Below are 17,604 nucleotides of genomic sequence, written 5' to 3'. Positions count from 1 at the left end.
AAGATGTTAGACACGCTGATTCATATGTTGTATGTTGTGGAGCCAAAAGTCAATAAACAGCTAGACTTTCATTTTGGATTCAACAAGTCCTTATACAGTACATGCTGAATACCTTAGACTGTGTGGCAACAAATAGACTGCAAACACACAGTCATTTGAGACATGCATGTGTAAACTGTGGCGTTCACACTCTCAGCTGCTCCACATGGTAGGTGACAGGCAGGCAAGAAAGGGCGTTTTGTAATTAAATCGAAATGACAGGATGCCACAGTAGGGAAGATAATGTAAAAGGAGCATGTCTATGGAGGTTTCTGGAGAAAATGAATGTGAGTGGGTTTGAGGTTTACAGAAACAACCGCAATTAGGCAGTGAGTTTTTGGGATGACAAGTAAGTGTGACTTTCAAATTGTCCTTTAAAGGTGCAGATCGAATACTGTCTGTTTGAAGGAATAACTAAAGTCAGTTTTTTGTGATTGTTGCGGCCAAAAATCCTTGATCTTGCGGCACGTTTTTTTTAAAAATGCGATGGAATATGCGGGATATTTATGCAATTTTATGCAATGAAATTGCGGGAACTTGCAAAAACTGTTTGCAGCTTTTCAATGATGTTCAAGTCACATAATAACGTCACTTCATAACATTCCCATGGCAACAGGGGACATGGCTGCACTTGTGTAAATGCAACATTTTTCCACTTTTTTGCTAAGATATATGTGATTTTTGCTACTAAATTGTGGGGATTATCAATTCATGCAAGCCCTGCATATTTTGCGCATGGAAATCTGCAATTTATGCTGCGAAAGTGCTGCGTATTTGAAAAAATGCGGCCCCTGCATAAATATGCGGACTTTGGCTGATTATGCGTTGAATCATGCAATTGCATAATCACGTTTTTCTGGATCGACTGTAAAGTCAGTCCACCCAAAGATCATGTATTCGATCCCTGCAGGGAACAGACATACTAATAAAATGTTTTACCTTGAATGCATCGTAAGTCATTTTGGATAAAATGCCAAATGCGTAAATGATGCTGAATTTTTAAATAATAAAGGATGGCTTTTGATGTAGAAATAGTCATCTACTGGCAGGGCTATGCTAACAATTCAAAGCAAGATAAAAGCATAAGTTGAAAAATAGGAGGTGAAAAGAAACATTTCAGAAGACAGATCAGTTAACAAACGAGAAAGAGATGGAAAAACAGCTGGGACAGACAGACACTACGTTTTTGCCATCTGTTTAATTTTCTGCTTGAGAAAGCTGAGAAAGCTCTCTCTACATTTCAAACACTCCCGTCCGCAGCGTCTCAAGTGCGTCTCTGTGAACTGAAGTTTTAGTATGCGGCTGGAGATGTGGGCGTCCTCCAGCCTTCAGAAGTGGAGCCCATTGAGCACTTGTCTTTAAATAATGGTGCAAAGACCCCGCTGAGTTCTGCACTGCATGAGGCACAAGATTAGAGTAATGAAAAAGTGATATCACGATGACTTATTCTAGGCTGTCGAAACAGTAATTCATTTCTTTTCTATAACCATCCTTGAATATCATTTTGTCCTTTTATTTCAACGTACTTATTGCTTTCATTGCTCTCTTAGTCTTTAAGTTATTCATTCCTCTGCTCTTTGAAGTATTATGCCATAAAGTCTCTTGGCTAATCGACAGTAATCTTGTTTAAATTAGGTGTGCCAGACAAGCTTTAAAGGCTGTAATTTATGCAACACTAGTTGTAATTTATGCAAGATTGTCAAAATCGTGTTTGCTTTAAACAGGTTTCCTGAACAGTTCTTTGTATTGTTTGTCAGGTCCTCGCCTAAAGCACAGCCCTTTCATGTCATGGTAATGATGAGATGAGCGTATTGCGGCTTTGCTGTTGTTTTTGCTAGGTTAATCTGACTATATGATTGCACTGATGGTCATGAGGTCATGTTTGTTATGCTATTGCTGCTGCTGTTGGCCTAAACCTCTGTGAGAGGCTGAAATGAGCAGGACCATTTTCTCTGTTGTTTTGTTTCGGCAGATTGCCCTTGATGTTAAGATAAGCAAACATTAGGAAGTAGTCATTTAGATGCGACGTACTAGTAAGGAAACCTGAGGTTAAGTGCTTTGCTCAAGCATAAAGGTAATTACTCCCTTAAATGTTTAAGTGTTTAACCCCCTTCTCAAATAGAGTTTTTTTGGTGATTTTTATCGTGAACATGATTCAGCATTATTTTATTTGTTTGCAAAGAAAAACAAAACCCCTAGACCTAGACCATCATCTCAAATCTTTTCTGTTTCTGCCATTCTGACAGGATTTTTTTCATTTTCTGTATTATAATGTTGGAACATAAATTAAAGCATTAAATTGAATTATGACATGTCTCAAGATTTGGCAACAGGGTTGTAAAGTTTATTATAAAATAAAATAATTAGTTTAACCTCCCTAGGTTGACAATCTCCTTGAACTAATTATTTCTTAAAATGAAAACCAAAAACATTTTTTTTTATGTTTCAGGCTTTATTACCAGTCTTGGGGAAAGTTTTTTTTATAAGTAATGCATTATAATATTAAGTTACTCCCCAAAAAAGTAACTAATTGCGTTACTTAGTTACTTTTCATGGAAAGTAATACTTACGTTACTTTTAAGTTACTTTTGCGTTACTTTTTCTTACTTGGCTGAGTCTTGATCTCTTTCAGGCCTTGCAGGTGTTTTTTATGATTGCAAAAATGTCCAGCTCTGGTCTGCCATCTCCGTTTCTGACTCAAACTGTTCCCGCTCAGGCGCACAGAGTAGAGGTCTTCTCGGGTCCAAAGAAATGTACCCGACCCGAAATGACCCGAATCACTTCATACCCGAACCCGACGTGCATAAATAAAAAATTTTTAAAGAAAGACCCGACCCGAGACAAACCCGAGAAAATTAGACCCGAGTCCGTCCCGAACTAGTGAATTTTTTTTTTAACCCGACTGGAACCGAATGTAAACAGCACTGACGTGTGTGTATTCTGCAGACCCACACGCAGCAGTCAGACAGAAAGAAACTCCGGTGGCCTTGCAACCAATTTGGCGAGCTGCTCCATTCGTTTTACTTTGTTATCTGACGACGACACCAACGTAACCGCTAAAATGTACATTTATAATTGACTGACATGTATGTCTCAACCAAAATGAACCTTCCGACAACCACACAATGTCGCAAGCGCTCATGGCAAACAGATGAGAGGTTTGAAAAGGACATTGTTGCACACAGGCGAGAGAGTTCGGGTCTTCTCGGGTCCGTTAAGAAAAAATACATTCATTTTTAAATTACCCGAGACCCGATGCCGCTATTATTGTACCCGACCCGTGTCCGAGGCACATGTGAAACTTTTAGACCCGAACCCGATCGGGTCTCGGGTCGGACCTCGGGTTTTCGGATCTAAGTGGACCCGTGAAGACCTCTAGCACAGAGTGCGTAATTCTACGTTAATATGTTCAGTTTAAATCAGTACAATATTTTATTTTTAGTTTCATTTAATTAAACTGAAAAGTAACTCGCATTACTTTTTAAAAATAAAGTAACTTATATATTTATGTTTACATTTATAAAGTAATGCGTTACTTTACTCGTTACTGCAGAAAAGTAATATTATTACGTAATGCGCGTTTCTTGAAAATGCGTTACCCACCAACACTGTTTATTACCGTATTCGAGGTACAGTAAGTGTATTTTGTGTACCAGCCCAGATTCTTGTACCTCATTCAAACAGCACTTTGGTCCCAGAAAATTTCCATTCAATTGGCAGAGAAGCTGCTGTTTGAACACAAACAGAGGTCCTAGTAACATTGCCGTAACATACACAGAAAGCATTATGTGTAAACAAGACGCAGAAACAATGCTGTAAGCAGATCAACATTTAAGATGAGAAATGTTGGCAAACTAGACCAAAGCAAAGATCAGGGAGTTTGTTACTATCCACGCTGAAGCAAAGATCACTCACCAGCATAACAGAACAGCGCATCACGCGCTCCTTATGATCTTGTCATAAACAAACATGCACGCGCATGGTATCTTGAGAGAGAAATCACGGATTAATTAGCAAACTTCAGATGCTGTGGAAAAGTGCAGGACTAAAAATATGTCGCTTGTCTTTATGGAATTTTAAAGGTATGTGTGTGAAAGCACGAACAGATTATCAAACGATCCCAGACAAATCCCAGACACATTTTCCGTGATTTTCCCGTAATCTCTGTGTGAACAGGACTCGTGTTCCAAAATGCATTTAGATTAATGTTTAGAATACAGTAAGTGCAAAATCCTTCACAGATCGGCCTGTCCAGTTATTCAGAACTGCTGCTTTACACCTTGAACACCTACAGTGTTCTCTTTTTTCTAAATTTTGCATTAAGATGCATTTCAGTGGCTGTTTTTAGTGATCCCACTTTAGTTGGTGTGTAAGGTTGTTGTTAGAGCATAAATAATAAAAATTAGAAAGCTCAAAGTTCACTGCCAGGTGGTGATATATTTTCTTTAACACCATTCTCTTTTTAAGTACTACCGACAACGGCTGGTTTGGACTACAGGCCTCTACTTCCTGGATGTATGACATCAATATAAGAGTTTTTGACTAACCTCTGCCCACGGGAATACGGCAGTCGCCAGCTAAGATAAGCTGCTGTCGAATCCAAACACCTTAAATAAACTACACAATCAGAACTCGTTAAGTATTTCTGAAGGAGGAACTTCGTTGAACAAGGAAGACATCAGCCGGTTTTGAGGACAGTGAAAACAGCAATATAGAGATAACAGGGCTCCAGACTGCCACCAAATGGTGGCATTTTGCCACCAAAATTTGAGAATGTGCCACTGATTTTTACATCCAGTCGCACATGTGACCTTTTTTGACCTTTTTTGACCTTCTTCTGGAAATTTGACCTTTTTTTGTGATGTGACACTGAATTTGAAAAAGCACATTGTACTTTCTGCATCTATCATTAAAGTATTTATTAGTAATACAGTGGAAATTAGTAGAAATGTGAATATTTGGTTAGCATGTTGATTTACAGTGTGTGCCCCTAAATTTTCTGGTTGCGCCTCTAAAATTTTCAGTTGGGGGCCACTGTGCTCCTAGAGAAAAAAGTTAGTCTGGAGCCCTGGATAAGTAAATTGTGTGAAAAATACTGCGTTTTTTACACACGAAACATGAACACGTTAAGCTATGTTTATACTCGCCGCGTCCGCACGGCCGCGTTGGTGCACGCGGCAAAAATGATGTCAACGCGAAGTGGGTGGTCGTGCGCGTTGGGTGCGCGAGACCCCATTTCGCGTGGAGGTGTGCACGGCATTTTTTGTAACTTTCTGCATCCGAAAATAACCGAACTCAAGGCGATTCTATCCGAGCAGGCAAGCCTGTGACGTATCTCTTTGATCAATCCAAGCAAAACAATGTATATATTTATCTGACACTCTGGAAGTAAAGTATGGAAACTTTGCAGTTTAAAACACAAATTCTTTTACATGATTCAGAATGTTTGGCTTATATTTGTATTGAATGAACCACTGGACGAGGAATAAAATACAAACCTTAAGATGTCTGTACTGTGTGTTCAGTAAAAACGTTAATGAAATTATAATGTTTAATAAAGACATATTTAAGAGATTGTTGTTTTATTCATGTTCTCATATTTATATATCAAGCTCTGATATTACAAGCACCAGGGTTGTTCCAGTGGACGACTTCTTTTATTCTCTTCTCTGTGTTTGTTTTTGACTTGATTGCTTGCGTCGCCCCCTGGCGGTTCAAAAAATAGTGCAACAGCGAGCGCGTCAACTAGAAACGCCTCGTCCGTTTGGTGAGACACGCGCAGAGGCTTGCGTTGCGGACCAATGTGCGAGTATAAACAAAGCTTTACATTGCGCAGCGGAAACACAATCAAAGCTTCGAAAACTCAGCTCAGAAAATGGGACCTTTAAAATGTTGTAATTGGTGTGTTTGAAGTATAAAATGAATCTCAGCTTTGAGAAGAATTTTAGCAGCTTTGGCAAAAAGTTCCCTAGTTTATGAAGACATAGTCCAAGTCAATCACTACAAAGTATTACCACAAAAGAGGATTAACAAATATTAATAACAGATAAAATTATTGTAAGTTCTGCTTTAGTACCTGTGAGCGTTTCTAATAAAACCTAAATTACTTTTTATATTACCTATTTTTTTTGTCTAGGTCCATATTGTACCATACACCTTATATAACAACGTTTAATATAATCAAAGGATGCATTAAAAGCAAATATTGTACAAATCCGTGCCTCCAGACATCACTTTTAGCCACTACTGTAGATCCTGTGCAAACGACAGCAGGAAGATGCAACATTAAAGCTGCTTTATTGACATAGAAACTGGAAGGATGGATGAAGTTTGGTTCTTTCTGCTAAAACAATGAAGACAGATAGAGTAAAGAGTTGTGGAATGATGGAGTGTTTGTGAGCGAGAGCTCAGCAGGGATGCATCTGACTGCAGGAAGATGGCACAGATCACATGACAGTGTGAGAGATAGATCAGGAAAAGTGGGGGAGTGAATGATTGCTGAAGGGCAGTACGTTGTCAGCTTTCGACTTTGTTACGATCATAGTGTATGGTTGAACATTAGAATAATATTCTTATCAAATGTTAGATTTTATCTATCTGTCACATCAGACTAACGCTCTGTCAATGCCAGGGGCAACATAAGAAGATTTCAGTGACAAGCAACTTTTCTCTGTCCACAGTGAAATGAAAGGCTGTCTCTTCACATCCATCTTTAATATGCATGAGGTATATGATCAAATAGGTTTTCTGTGTGAGTGATGCTAACTGGTGCGTCATACTGCTGCGTCACCGAGGTGGTGTCTCTCATTGGTCCTTATCGGCTTTGTGTAATTGTATTACGTCAAAGAGCAGATTAACATTTGATTATAAGAAGAAAAGGATTATTTATTGCTGAAAATCTGTTTTTAGGGCACATTATTAACATTTGGTGTTAATGAAGTTGCGCATCTAGATTTTTTGTTTTATGTACTAAGCTATGAGATTATGTAAGCTGACCTATCTTTCCTATAATCAGATCAGCGCTCTCGGAAATAATCCAGAAACAACTAAGAAACAACGCCGAATTCAGTCAACCTGAAATAGAAAGGAAAAAGCAGGAAATCACCAAGGCCGCAGGTGAAAATATGCTGAGATTGAGAGCGTACTGTAGTAGTTCATGCCTCAGGATGTCTGCATTCATCTTAGATGCATATTTCATGCTTTGTCAAGCTGTTTACTGCTGCTTGTGGCCACCCCCATCTCACTTTCCTTTCCATCTTTGCCTTTATCTCGCTCGCTCTTGTATTTCTCGGCTCTTATGAAATCACATTTTTATTCTTTGTTTAATGAGAGTATTGGGGAAGATTGTTTGCATTCAGATTTCTCTGCCTTCATCTCTTCTCATATTCACACAGGGCACAACAAAAAAATAAGGGGAGCAGTGATGATTAAAGTTGTACTTGTTTGCTATTCATGCATAGATACAAAGCTACAGAAATACGGGATGTGCACATGTACCGTGAACTGAATAGCTTATATGTGTGTGTGTATGGGGTTCCCTTTCAATGCGGTTCACTTCGCATTGCGTCAGTTAGCTGACGCTATGGGGGGAAACTCCTGTTTACTCCGTGACTGAAGCCTATTGGTTAACGTCTGTACAAAGTACAGACCAATGACGTTTGAACCCGCGCGCGGGAGGAACGCGTCCCTATATAAGTGCGGTTCAATCGTCAGGAGCTCATTATTTTCTCCTTCAGCGCGAACCTCTCGCTGCTCCGAAGAAAAAGAAGAAGCCTTACCTCGCCGTTGACAAAAGCCCTGCAGCGGAGTCCAGGCCTAGCGTCTTCCCCTGCCGTTTTCCGGCTGAGAACCGAAGATAGCAGAGTCCAGGTCTAGCGTCTTCCCCTGCCGCTTTCCGGCCGAGAACCGAAGATAGCCTTCGCTTGCCGTGGTACGAGCCCTGTGCAGCGGACACACGCCTGACGAGGTCTCCCCTGCGGCCGCCCGGTAAGATCAATATTTTTAATATAAAGCTATAAGCTAAAAGAGCAGGCGCTGTTGTAATAGCGTCCAGCACAGCGGCTCAGTGAGCCTCTCTGCTATGAATTTCCTCCGAGCGCGTTACCGGTCTGGCACCTCCCACGCCGGGACCGCGCTTATGCTTTGGTTGTCTTATCCATGTTTCGTGCTCCCCCTGCTGTTCCTCTCTCGCCGGGATGAACACACGGCGAGCCATGAGACTAGATGGATGCATAGACAAGCACACACGGACTAACCCCCCCTGTGTTCTGTCACACCGCAACCGTTCATGCTTACAGAGTCCCTTCGCTCCTCTCACATTCAGTGGCGAGATCTCTGGCACATATATTAATCCCCCGAGTGCATCGGGTGATACCGTCACGACGCATGGCTGTTCTGTCTGTGTTGCTGCTCCCCTCTGCCGTTCCTCTCTTGTTGAGATGAACAAGCGGGGAACCGTAGACCTGGATAGATGCATACGACAAGCAAACACGGGCGGTCTGCCCCTGTCTCTGTCATAGCACAGCCACTCGTGCTCCACGCTCGCGGAGTCCCTCGCTCCTTTCCCCACAGTGGTGAGGTCTCTTAACGGCTTAGCTAGCACGCGGTATTACGGCTCGCTGCCTCTAAATGCAGCTGTCCAGTGTTCAACGATTACAGAGCTTCATGCCCCTCCCCTCCTGGAGCGGCGCGATCTCATTCGTCTGCTCGATAGGGCCAATTCGCCGCTATTGGAGCACCAAGAACACTCATTATAAGAGAGCTTCATGCCCCTCCCCTCCTGGAGCGGCACGATCTCATTCGTCTGCTCGATAAGGCGGACACGCCTCTATTGGAGCGCTAAAACACTTATTATAGAGCTTTACTGGCCTGAGCCGATCTCACTTCAGATAGCTCATTTTTCGTCTGCCTGGTAATTTCTCTCTGGTTTAGACGGAATCAGAGGCAGAACGAATTTGTTTATAATATACTGAGGCCCGAATACCTCCCTTTATTCAGTCCCGTCCTATATCAGTGCGCTGAATATTGGTACATTCTTATATATATATACCCGGTTTTTCTGCCCTTTTAATAAACGGCAAAACCGCGGGCCTCGCGGCAGACTTCCTCTCTGCGATGGGTTCAGTCTGACATTAAACTACCTAGACATACTACCCTGCTCCGTGAGCCGTTCGGTCACCGTCACTACTGAGGCTTGTGCACCTGAACGGCTGAGCTCTGGTCTCCGCAGCATAGCTGCATCAACAGAGAACGAAACTGTCTGGGAAAAAGGGGTTATGTCGCGCCTCGGCTGGACTGCCCTGAAATGTTTTCTGTGTGCTGTTTATCCAAACATACTGTGTAATACTGTCGGCTATGCGACCTCACTATAGTGGCGAACGGTATTTAATTCCTCTAAAAAGAGTAATTTCCGTGCTTACTATACTGTGTATTGACACCCACGGTCGTACGGTGTCTCTAAACACTTTATCGCCTTACTGACAAGCAATCAGTAATACGCACACACGGCCCGCTGTCCATAATTCTATCGACGCTAGCCGAAAAAACCCCGGTTTGGCCATATACTGTGTATTGACACCCCACGACTGTACGGTGTCTCTAACACCTTTCCGCCAAATTCGCTCGCAGCCCACCTCAGTTTCTCCGCTACGATGCTGATGGCGCAAACGAGCACGGTCTTACGGCTGTTATTCTCTCTTCCTAGAGGAAGGACAGCCTCAGACTTTTGCATGGCTCCAAGCGTTTGAATCGCGCCCTCTCCGGACGGCCACTCAAAGGCTTACAGCCAAGCGGTTTATGACGTTTTTCGGCCATATAGCTGATTTATATTAGCGGATCCGAAGACGCTCACACCTCCGCTCCAATACTCGGAGATATTAAGGGTAATATCAACCTCAAGTGAGCTTGCTACCCGCCACAATAAGTTTCAAAGCTTAAAGCGCGCGCACAGTCAGACGCGCGCGGCATCTCGTTTAAGACGGGCGCACGTACCCCTCTAACGAGCCTCAGAAAGCTGAATATCGTGGCATTCTGTTCATAAGTCCACTTCAGTTTGACTAAGCAAAGGTCCCGCCCCGAGCTGACGGCCGGGAAGCTTGCTTAAGTTACACACTGCTGCATGAAGTGCTGTCATTACGAGCTAGCCCAGCATTTGCTGTGGGTTGAACACGCTTTACGACGGCAATCAGCCTTCGGCGCGTGGAACGCCGTTTGTCTCATATAAATCACCTTGTACTGTGAATACGGTACATTAAGAGGATGATTTAGCACTGCAGCACTCTCGACCGTGTTATTGTGATAATGCGGTCGGGCAATCTACGGTGGTTTCATTATTTACCGAACCAGACTGAGATCTCGCCCCCTGAACAAGCTGACGAGTCATCTCCTTTATAAACTCATTGCATCGCTTTATAAGCTATGTTCAATCAGAGTGATACGCATCTCATGCTTAAACTACCAATATTAACCCATTACGATGGGCGTGCGGAGATGGCATCCGTGGGACACGACCTACATTACGTGCCTTATGACACATTGACACAAGCTGCTAGGACCCCTTTCACGAGGCGTCCTTATGCAAAGTCTGATCCATTCTGTCTAGTGACATTTGAAAGTCAATACCCCCCGCGAATCGTGGGTGGAACACTTTTCTCCTCACTACAGAGGCACGGCGGCTCTCTCCCCTACCTATATCTATGTGGCCGTGATAACAGCGAACCACGCTTTTACGACCGACCATTCATTTCATTCACAAGCCTGTCATCTCTCAGATGCGGACGGCGGCGGTAACAGCGAACCATGCTTTTACGGCTGGCCATTCACTTTGTTCATAAGCCTGTCATTTCTCAGATGCGGACGGTGCCCGAGGCACAGCGCTCTGGAACTGTCCAAGGTCCTGGATGACACATACGTCTGACGTACATCAGACGATCAGCTGTTCATCTGCGTCACAGATCACTCAAGCACCTGTCAATACAGGCTATTTATGGATCGTTGACGTTATCACCTCCCGTGACAATTATGCTCACTTGTCTTAGAGCATGGGCATGGTCTTAGAGGTTTCTCATTTGACAATTGTGACACGGCCGGCTGGTCCCCGCCGTCCACGTTGTCAGTTTACAGCTTCGACATCCCTGCTTCGCACTACTGAGGTTTGTTGCATTAAAGGTGCGCCCATTAGCTCACCTGTATGCACGATATGGTTTTTAATTATATGCGTCCACCGTGCGCTTAGAGAAGCTCACATGTACACGCTATAACATTTTGGTATACAATAAGATGCGCTTGGGAAAGCTCACCTGTATACACAGCTGTGTTATGATTTGTGACACATACATTGTTGTTCATCTGTGTACGTTCACGGTGCGTTGGGTGCCCACCGTTACGTTCATCAATCATACTTGTACACATTCACGGCGCGTTCTGTGCACTGATTTATCTATACGCATTCACGGTGCACTGAAGAGTTCACCCGTGTGCGCACAATTTATTATCAGAACACATGACGGCGCGCTCGAGAATCTTGCCGGCCTGTGCATTATAACACTCTGATTCATCTATATGCATTCACGATGTATTCAAGTGTTCACCTGTGCCCGTGCAATTTATAGTCAATACACATTTACGGCGCGCTTGGAAAGCTCACCGATCTGTGCACTATAATACTACCTATATGCATCCCGATGCGCTCGAGGGTGCACCTGGGTTCACACTATTGTGGTATCTGTATAATCCCACGCTACGAACCGTTCTGCCGCATATTATAGTCAGATCGGCCGTTCGTGAGCTTCGCAGATCACTCACTACGTATGTCTGTTGCTAACAGTGGTTATTTAGATGGATTGTTGAAACCATCGCACTGGCTCACGCCCCTCTATGAGCTATGTCCTATATAGAGCCCACTCTCTGCGAGTTTGGCTTCTTCATGAACTTGGTCTACAGGGGTATCTATATCTATATTTGATATCTGCTACGCGGCCGGCTGGTCTTCGCCGTCTACGTTGTCAGATTGTACAGCTTAGACGTCCCTGCCCTACGAGCGCAGGTTCTCTCGGCTCAATCATGCACGCTCATGCGTTTTATGTGTACACCACGGTGCGCTCAGCGAGCTCACCAACGTGACTCTGAATTTACTTATCTCGCACAGCCGCGGCGCGCTCGGTACCTCGCCGTCTTGTGCTATGTTATGTGCCCCCGGTGCGTTTAAAACCCCACCGTGTGCGCGTCAACAATTTATATGGTGCTTACACATTTGCTTTTTAAGCTGTGAATATGCCGGGTATAGGGCCACACGCAGTGTCTCTCCGGTAAGGCACTTCAGTACGTTGTGTATGCACGGCGTGATGGGATTACGTTCCCCCATAGCGTCAGCTAACTGACGCAATGCGAAGTGAACCGTATTGAAAGGGAACGCTTAGGTTACTCGCGTAACCCCGGTTCCCTGAAATAACGGGAACGAAGCATTGCGTCTCTTGCCGTGCTACAAACGTCTACGCAGCGAGTGTTATTCGGCTGCGCGCTTCAGTCGAATAATAATGAGCTCCTGACGATTGAACCGCACTTATATAGGGACGCGTTCCTCCCGCGCGCGGGTTCAAACGTCATTGGTCTGTACTTTGTACAGACGTTAACCAATAGGCTTCAGTCACGGAGTAAACAGGAGTTTCCCCCCATAGCGTCAGCTAACTGACGCAATGCTTCGTTCCCGTTATTTCAGGGAACCGGGGTTACGCGAGTAACCTAAGCGTTTGCTTGTGAATTAGAATGCATTTTTTATTATTAGCTGCAAATGTATGACTTTGGCAGATGAGCTTGGCTTGTGTTAGCTTTATGATTTAAAATGCATCTATGTTCTTTTAAATTATTTTGTATTTCTCTCTCTAACGCTCTCTCTTCAATGCATATACAACTTTTTTTTATTTTTGATGCGTCTTCCATATTATTTTACAAACACAAACATTACTGAGAATAATGACTGTTATTTCCTTTATAACATACATCTGTATACTCATAAGCAGCATGCATTACATCAAAGAGCAAGGTGGAGTTGTAAAAGGGTTTTTCAGTGCACTATAGTGACTCATGCTGTTTCATGTCATGCATAAATGTAAAAGTGAGCAAAGGTCAAATTATCATTGGTATTCTTCACATGTTCTACATACAATAGTCATCAGCAAACATGTTTTGGCATTGATGTAAATTTGTGTAAATTGAAAGACATGTTAATAATGGAATTAAAATCTTTATTATAAGCATATGCTGCTTAGCAGTGTGCCGATTTCCTTATTTTTTTTAAGAGCTTACTGTTTAAAGTCAACTCAATGCGTTGTCATCAAATGTGTTGTGACTCAGGTCCACACAACCATTAGTCAGCCCTGGCTTACCTAATAAAGACATTTGTTGAGTAGTGAGGTCATGCAAAATAAAGTCTAACGAGAGCTACGGGAATGACACAAATGCACAAAGTAATGCTTTGGGAAACAACAGCTCAAAACAGCCACCAAGCTCCTTCACTCCTGCTTTATGTAGACGCCCAATTCTCTCCACTAATAAGCAGAAATGCTCAGTGGTCCTTGTCTTCATAAAGAGACCTGGAGTAAAAAAAGAGGGCATTTGGTACTTACTACAGAGTTTGGAGCGCTTAATGAAACAGCAATGCACACTCCCCAGATCCTAAAATTAATAACCATGTCAGCTATGGAGAAACAGCTTGAGTTTTACCGTCTCCAGAGCGCTCTCATCTCAAGAACCGTCTTAGCGTGTGTACAACCCTTTTTCATTTCTGCTCTCCAAGATCTCGGCTCATCTCAACTATATTCTTACATATTCTTCTGGAAAATTGACCTAGAAAGTAATCAGGACTGATTTTGTTTGCAGGGATGTGTACAAACGTCTGTCCAAACAAAAGCTCCTTTGAATGGAAATCTCCCCCTATAGAGAAATAACAATATAGCAACACTTTAATTCAATTCAATTTTATTTTTATTACTATCAAGAAATAACAAAAGGGAATATAGAAAGTAGTAAAATAGATGGATGGATGGATGGATGGATGGATATATTATACTTTACACAGCATGAGAATATGATGTCATCTCTGTTTCAGTGTGAAACAAGGTTACTGTACATTTTGATATTTACTATGTTGTCACTATGGTTACAGGCATAACTCGAGGCTATCATAAATTATAAAAACAGATTGACTTATCATACAGACAGTATTCAATTCTCCTCGTAATACTCTCTGTGTTGTTTGTTGAGGTCAAATGCTAATAAAATCTGCCTTTGGCGAGTAAACAGATCATAGATATTTTACATTTTAAAGAGTAACTATGGTCCAATTCACGATTTTACATTTCCTTTGGTGTGTAAATGTGTATTAGTACATGTACGATATAACGATATGCAAAAGGTACAAACCCCAAGGTAAATGATGATGCGATCTTGGACTACAACAAACACACAGATTGTAAGCAACAGTTTACTTCCTGGATCTGTTGACGTGGACAAGACCGACATTATCATAATTCCTCCCACTTCAGACTCACAGCCTGTAAGTTAACTCCTGTTAGCATTGCATAGTGAGCAAATCTTTCAAACATAGTAAGGAGCGTCACATTTCCGGCTGACGTCAGAGGTATTCAGGCAAATCACAACCTACAGATTAGCTGGCCAATCAGGGACACAGAGCGTTTCAGATCAAAGAGTTTTGTACAAAATCAGAGAGTTTGAGGAAAGCAGTATATCTGGAGCTACAAAAATGTACGGCATGTGGAAAATAATGTGTTTTTTAACCATAAACCACGCAAACACATTGTATTATACTAAATACACAAAATAAATTTTTTTAGCGATGAAATAGGGGTAATCTTTAATATATACAGCTATATAATAGATTAATAGATCATTTGCTGCGTTTCAGTAGACACAGCAAATCAAATCAAATCCAATTTTAAAAAATTTGTGAAAAAAGAATTGCATGGAATATTTACCATCAAACTGTTATTTTTTTTTGAATGCATGATATGCTCATGTTTTATGAAATTATATGGTGTCATTACATGGAAAGCCATATTTGAAGCTACTTAAGACAAAGGAAACACTTGACAGTAAATCCATTTGTCTATCCCATACACTGATGGTGCGCCATAATATTTACTTGCTCATCTCAGATGGTGTGTCTAAAATAACGTTCTGTGCTGCACCAATGTTGCATATGTGAACATGAGCTGCACATGAATCCATGCAGTAAGGGAGGATAGAGATGCAGAAGAAGAAGAAAGTGGCTCCTGTCCTGTGATCATAGGCAGCCTGTCAAAGACTCCCTCAGCAACACATCGCTTTGATGAGTCCTCACGTGTCAGAAACAAACTCTGAGCGTGATGAGCATCTTTTATCTGATGTCTCTGCTCTCATTACTGACACAGTGCTCTTGGTCAGCACTGGGGATAAGGAGAGAGAGAGAGAGAGAGAGAGAGAGAGAGAGAGAGAGAGGCCAGGAAAACATTTTGATCTATAATTCATCTACAAAGCAATGCTTTACGAATCTCCTAAAGTATCTTAGAACCGCGGGTGGTTATAATCATTTTTTCAGCGTGTCTTTTTCCTCATGAGAACGTTATTGCAGTCTTACATGTTAATATTAGCATAGTCAGATTCGTCTTCTGTTCATGTGGATGTTATCGGTGTTTGGCAGGCCATCACTATTACTGTATAAACTTACATTAAACTTTGCTGTGTAACCATGTGTTCTGGTTGGGGAATATACTCTACCTCAAAATGTTAGCTCACTGACAAAATTTAAATGACTCTCTTATTTGCAAAGGTGTTTGCTAAATAAATGTATTTAATTGTAAAAATAAGGTACAAATCTGTACCTTTTCTGTCGCTGGGGTGGTACCCTAATGGTGCGTTCACACCAGATGCAGAAGAGGAGGCAAGCGCAAGTGATTTACATGTTAAGTTAATGCAAAGACACGAATAGGCGTCCTGCTGCGCGTTAAGCACTAATCCGCGTGCATTGAGTTGAAAAATCTTTGCGCCGCATTAACCAATCAGGAGCTTTCACAAGCAGTGATGTGATTACAGGAAGCGAGCAGAGGCAAAAAAACTAAAAAAATGGAGGACAATCATCATCGCTACACCAGACAACTTTACAGGAATTTAAAGGATCTTGTTTGGAAGAAAATGAAGAGGTTGGAAGAGGTTTAACAATCTGGTAAGATTACTCAATTTGAGAGATATAGGCCCCTCCCGTTACATGAAATTACACGTGAATGTCTCGAATGACTAGAATTTTATGCGCAACTTTCACATGCGCATGAAGTGAGTAAACTCAAAATGTTCAAGCGTCCAAATATGTGCGAATAGTGCGTTTTTGTCACCTCTTCCAAGTCTGTTGTGAAAGCACAGTTAGGTTTTTGTTTTGTATCTTTACATGTACACCAAACATAATACAATGGTGTACCTTTTTGAGTATGTTACTGTACCTTAAGTATCTATTGTGTACCTTTAAAGGTACAGTTGACTGTTTTGGTTACATTACTATTGTACCCCAGAAAGTACAACATTTCAATCTATTGTATACCCATAAAGGTATAAAAATAAACCTTTCAGGGTTTTTCTGGCCTTGTGTAAAATATCACAGATACTTGCAGTCCACTTTACAATGACCAAGAAACCATTGACAACACCATAGCGACAACTAGCAACCCCCTAACATCTACTCAGAACACCATAGCAACCACATAGTAAGCCCTGGCAACCACCCAAAAACTGAGGTGGCTAGTTTTCGCAAGCACATTACACGTTTTTTTTCTCAGTAAGCGTACAAATCAAATTTTTAAGTCAGTTTACAGTAATCCTCATACTAATCCTATATTCCATACTTTTTCTCCTTTACTTCGGTTCCCCATATCCTGTTTATGGGGATTTTCTGCACTAATAGGCATTAGCTGGTGTCTTTTGTCAGGTGAAATGTTGTTGAGGATGAGTGTGAACAGTTGGCTGGTGTGCAGGTTCATGACAGTCCCAGATGATCGTGATGGCTGTCGTACCCTGAGGCGCTTGACACGGCCATAATGGCTACAGTAAATAGGAGTGGATAGGAGATAGTGAATAATATTTATCTAAGCATAGAGGAAACACAGGGGACATCACACCATCTGGCCCTCAGGCGTGCAGGAAAACCACTAACATCGAAGGCAATATACTTTGACATCTATGATGTTAGCATTTGAATCTTTGGTCCCTAATGTTTTGTTCGCTAAATTTAGTGAAAGCTAGCTACTGTGGCTCAGTTTAACAATCGTGTAGTCAGGAACAAAAACTGTGGACTTATTCTGTTTAGCAACAACAGCCGAGGGAGAGAGAAAGAGAGACTTCGTTTCTGGGTGTGAAATGAGGTTTGTTCAGTCCCCATTAGGGAAATCCATTTAATTGTCCTACTTCACTTTATACATAAAAGACTTGTCTGTGCATGTGTTTGTGTGTGACTAAAATTCTTGTTAACCCTTTAACGGGGACACCCAAGGGAAAACAATACTCATTTTTTTTGCTGTCTATGAT

General features: G+C 42.0%; 1 protein-coding gene and 1 long non-coding RNA gene across 3 annotated transcripts in view; one reads left to right on the top strand and one right to left on the bottom strand.

Moving 5' to 3' along the window:
• Positions 1-17,604, bottom strand: part of LOC135760217 (uncharacterized) — a 101,832-nt gene that overhangs the window by 4,239 nt on the left and 79,989 nt on the right. The window lies entirely within an intron of this gene.
• elfn2b (extracellular leucine-rich repeat and fibronectin type III domain containing 2b) overlaps positions 1-17,604 on the top strand; it is a 98,345-nt gene that overhangs the window by 43,841 nt on the left and 36,900 nt on the right. The gene's annotated exons all lie outside the window — the stretch shown is intronic.

This window comes from Paramisgurnus dabryanus, chromosome 3, assembly GCF_030506205.2.
Source record: "Paramisgurnus dabryanus chromosome 3, PD_genome_1.1, whole genome shotgun sequence".
NCBI classification, from domain to species: domain Eukaryota; kingdom Metazoa; phylum Chordata; class Actinopteri; order Cypriniformes; family Cobitidae; genus Paramisgurnus; species Paramisgurnus dabryanus.
Note: the sequence above shows the minus strand (reverse complement) of the source record. Positions and strands in the feature narration are given on the sequence as shown.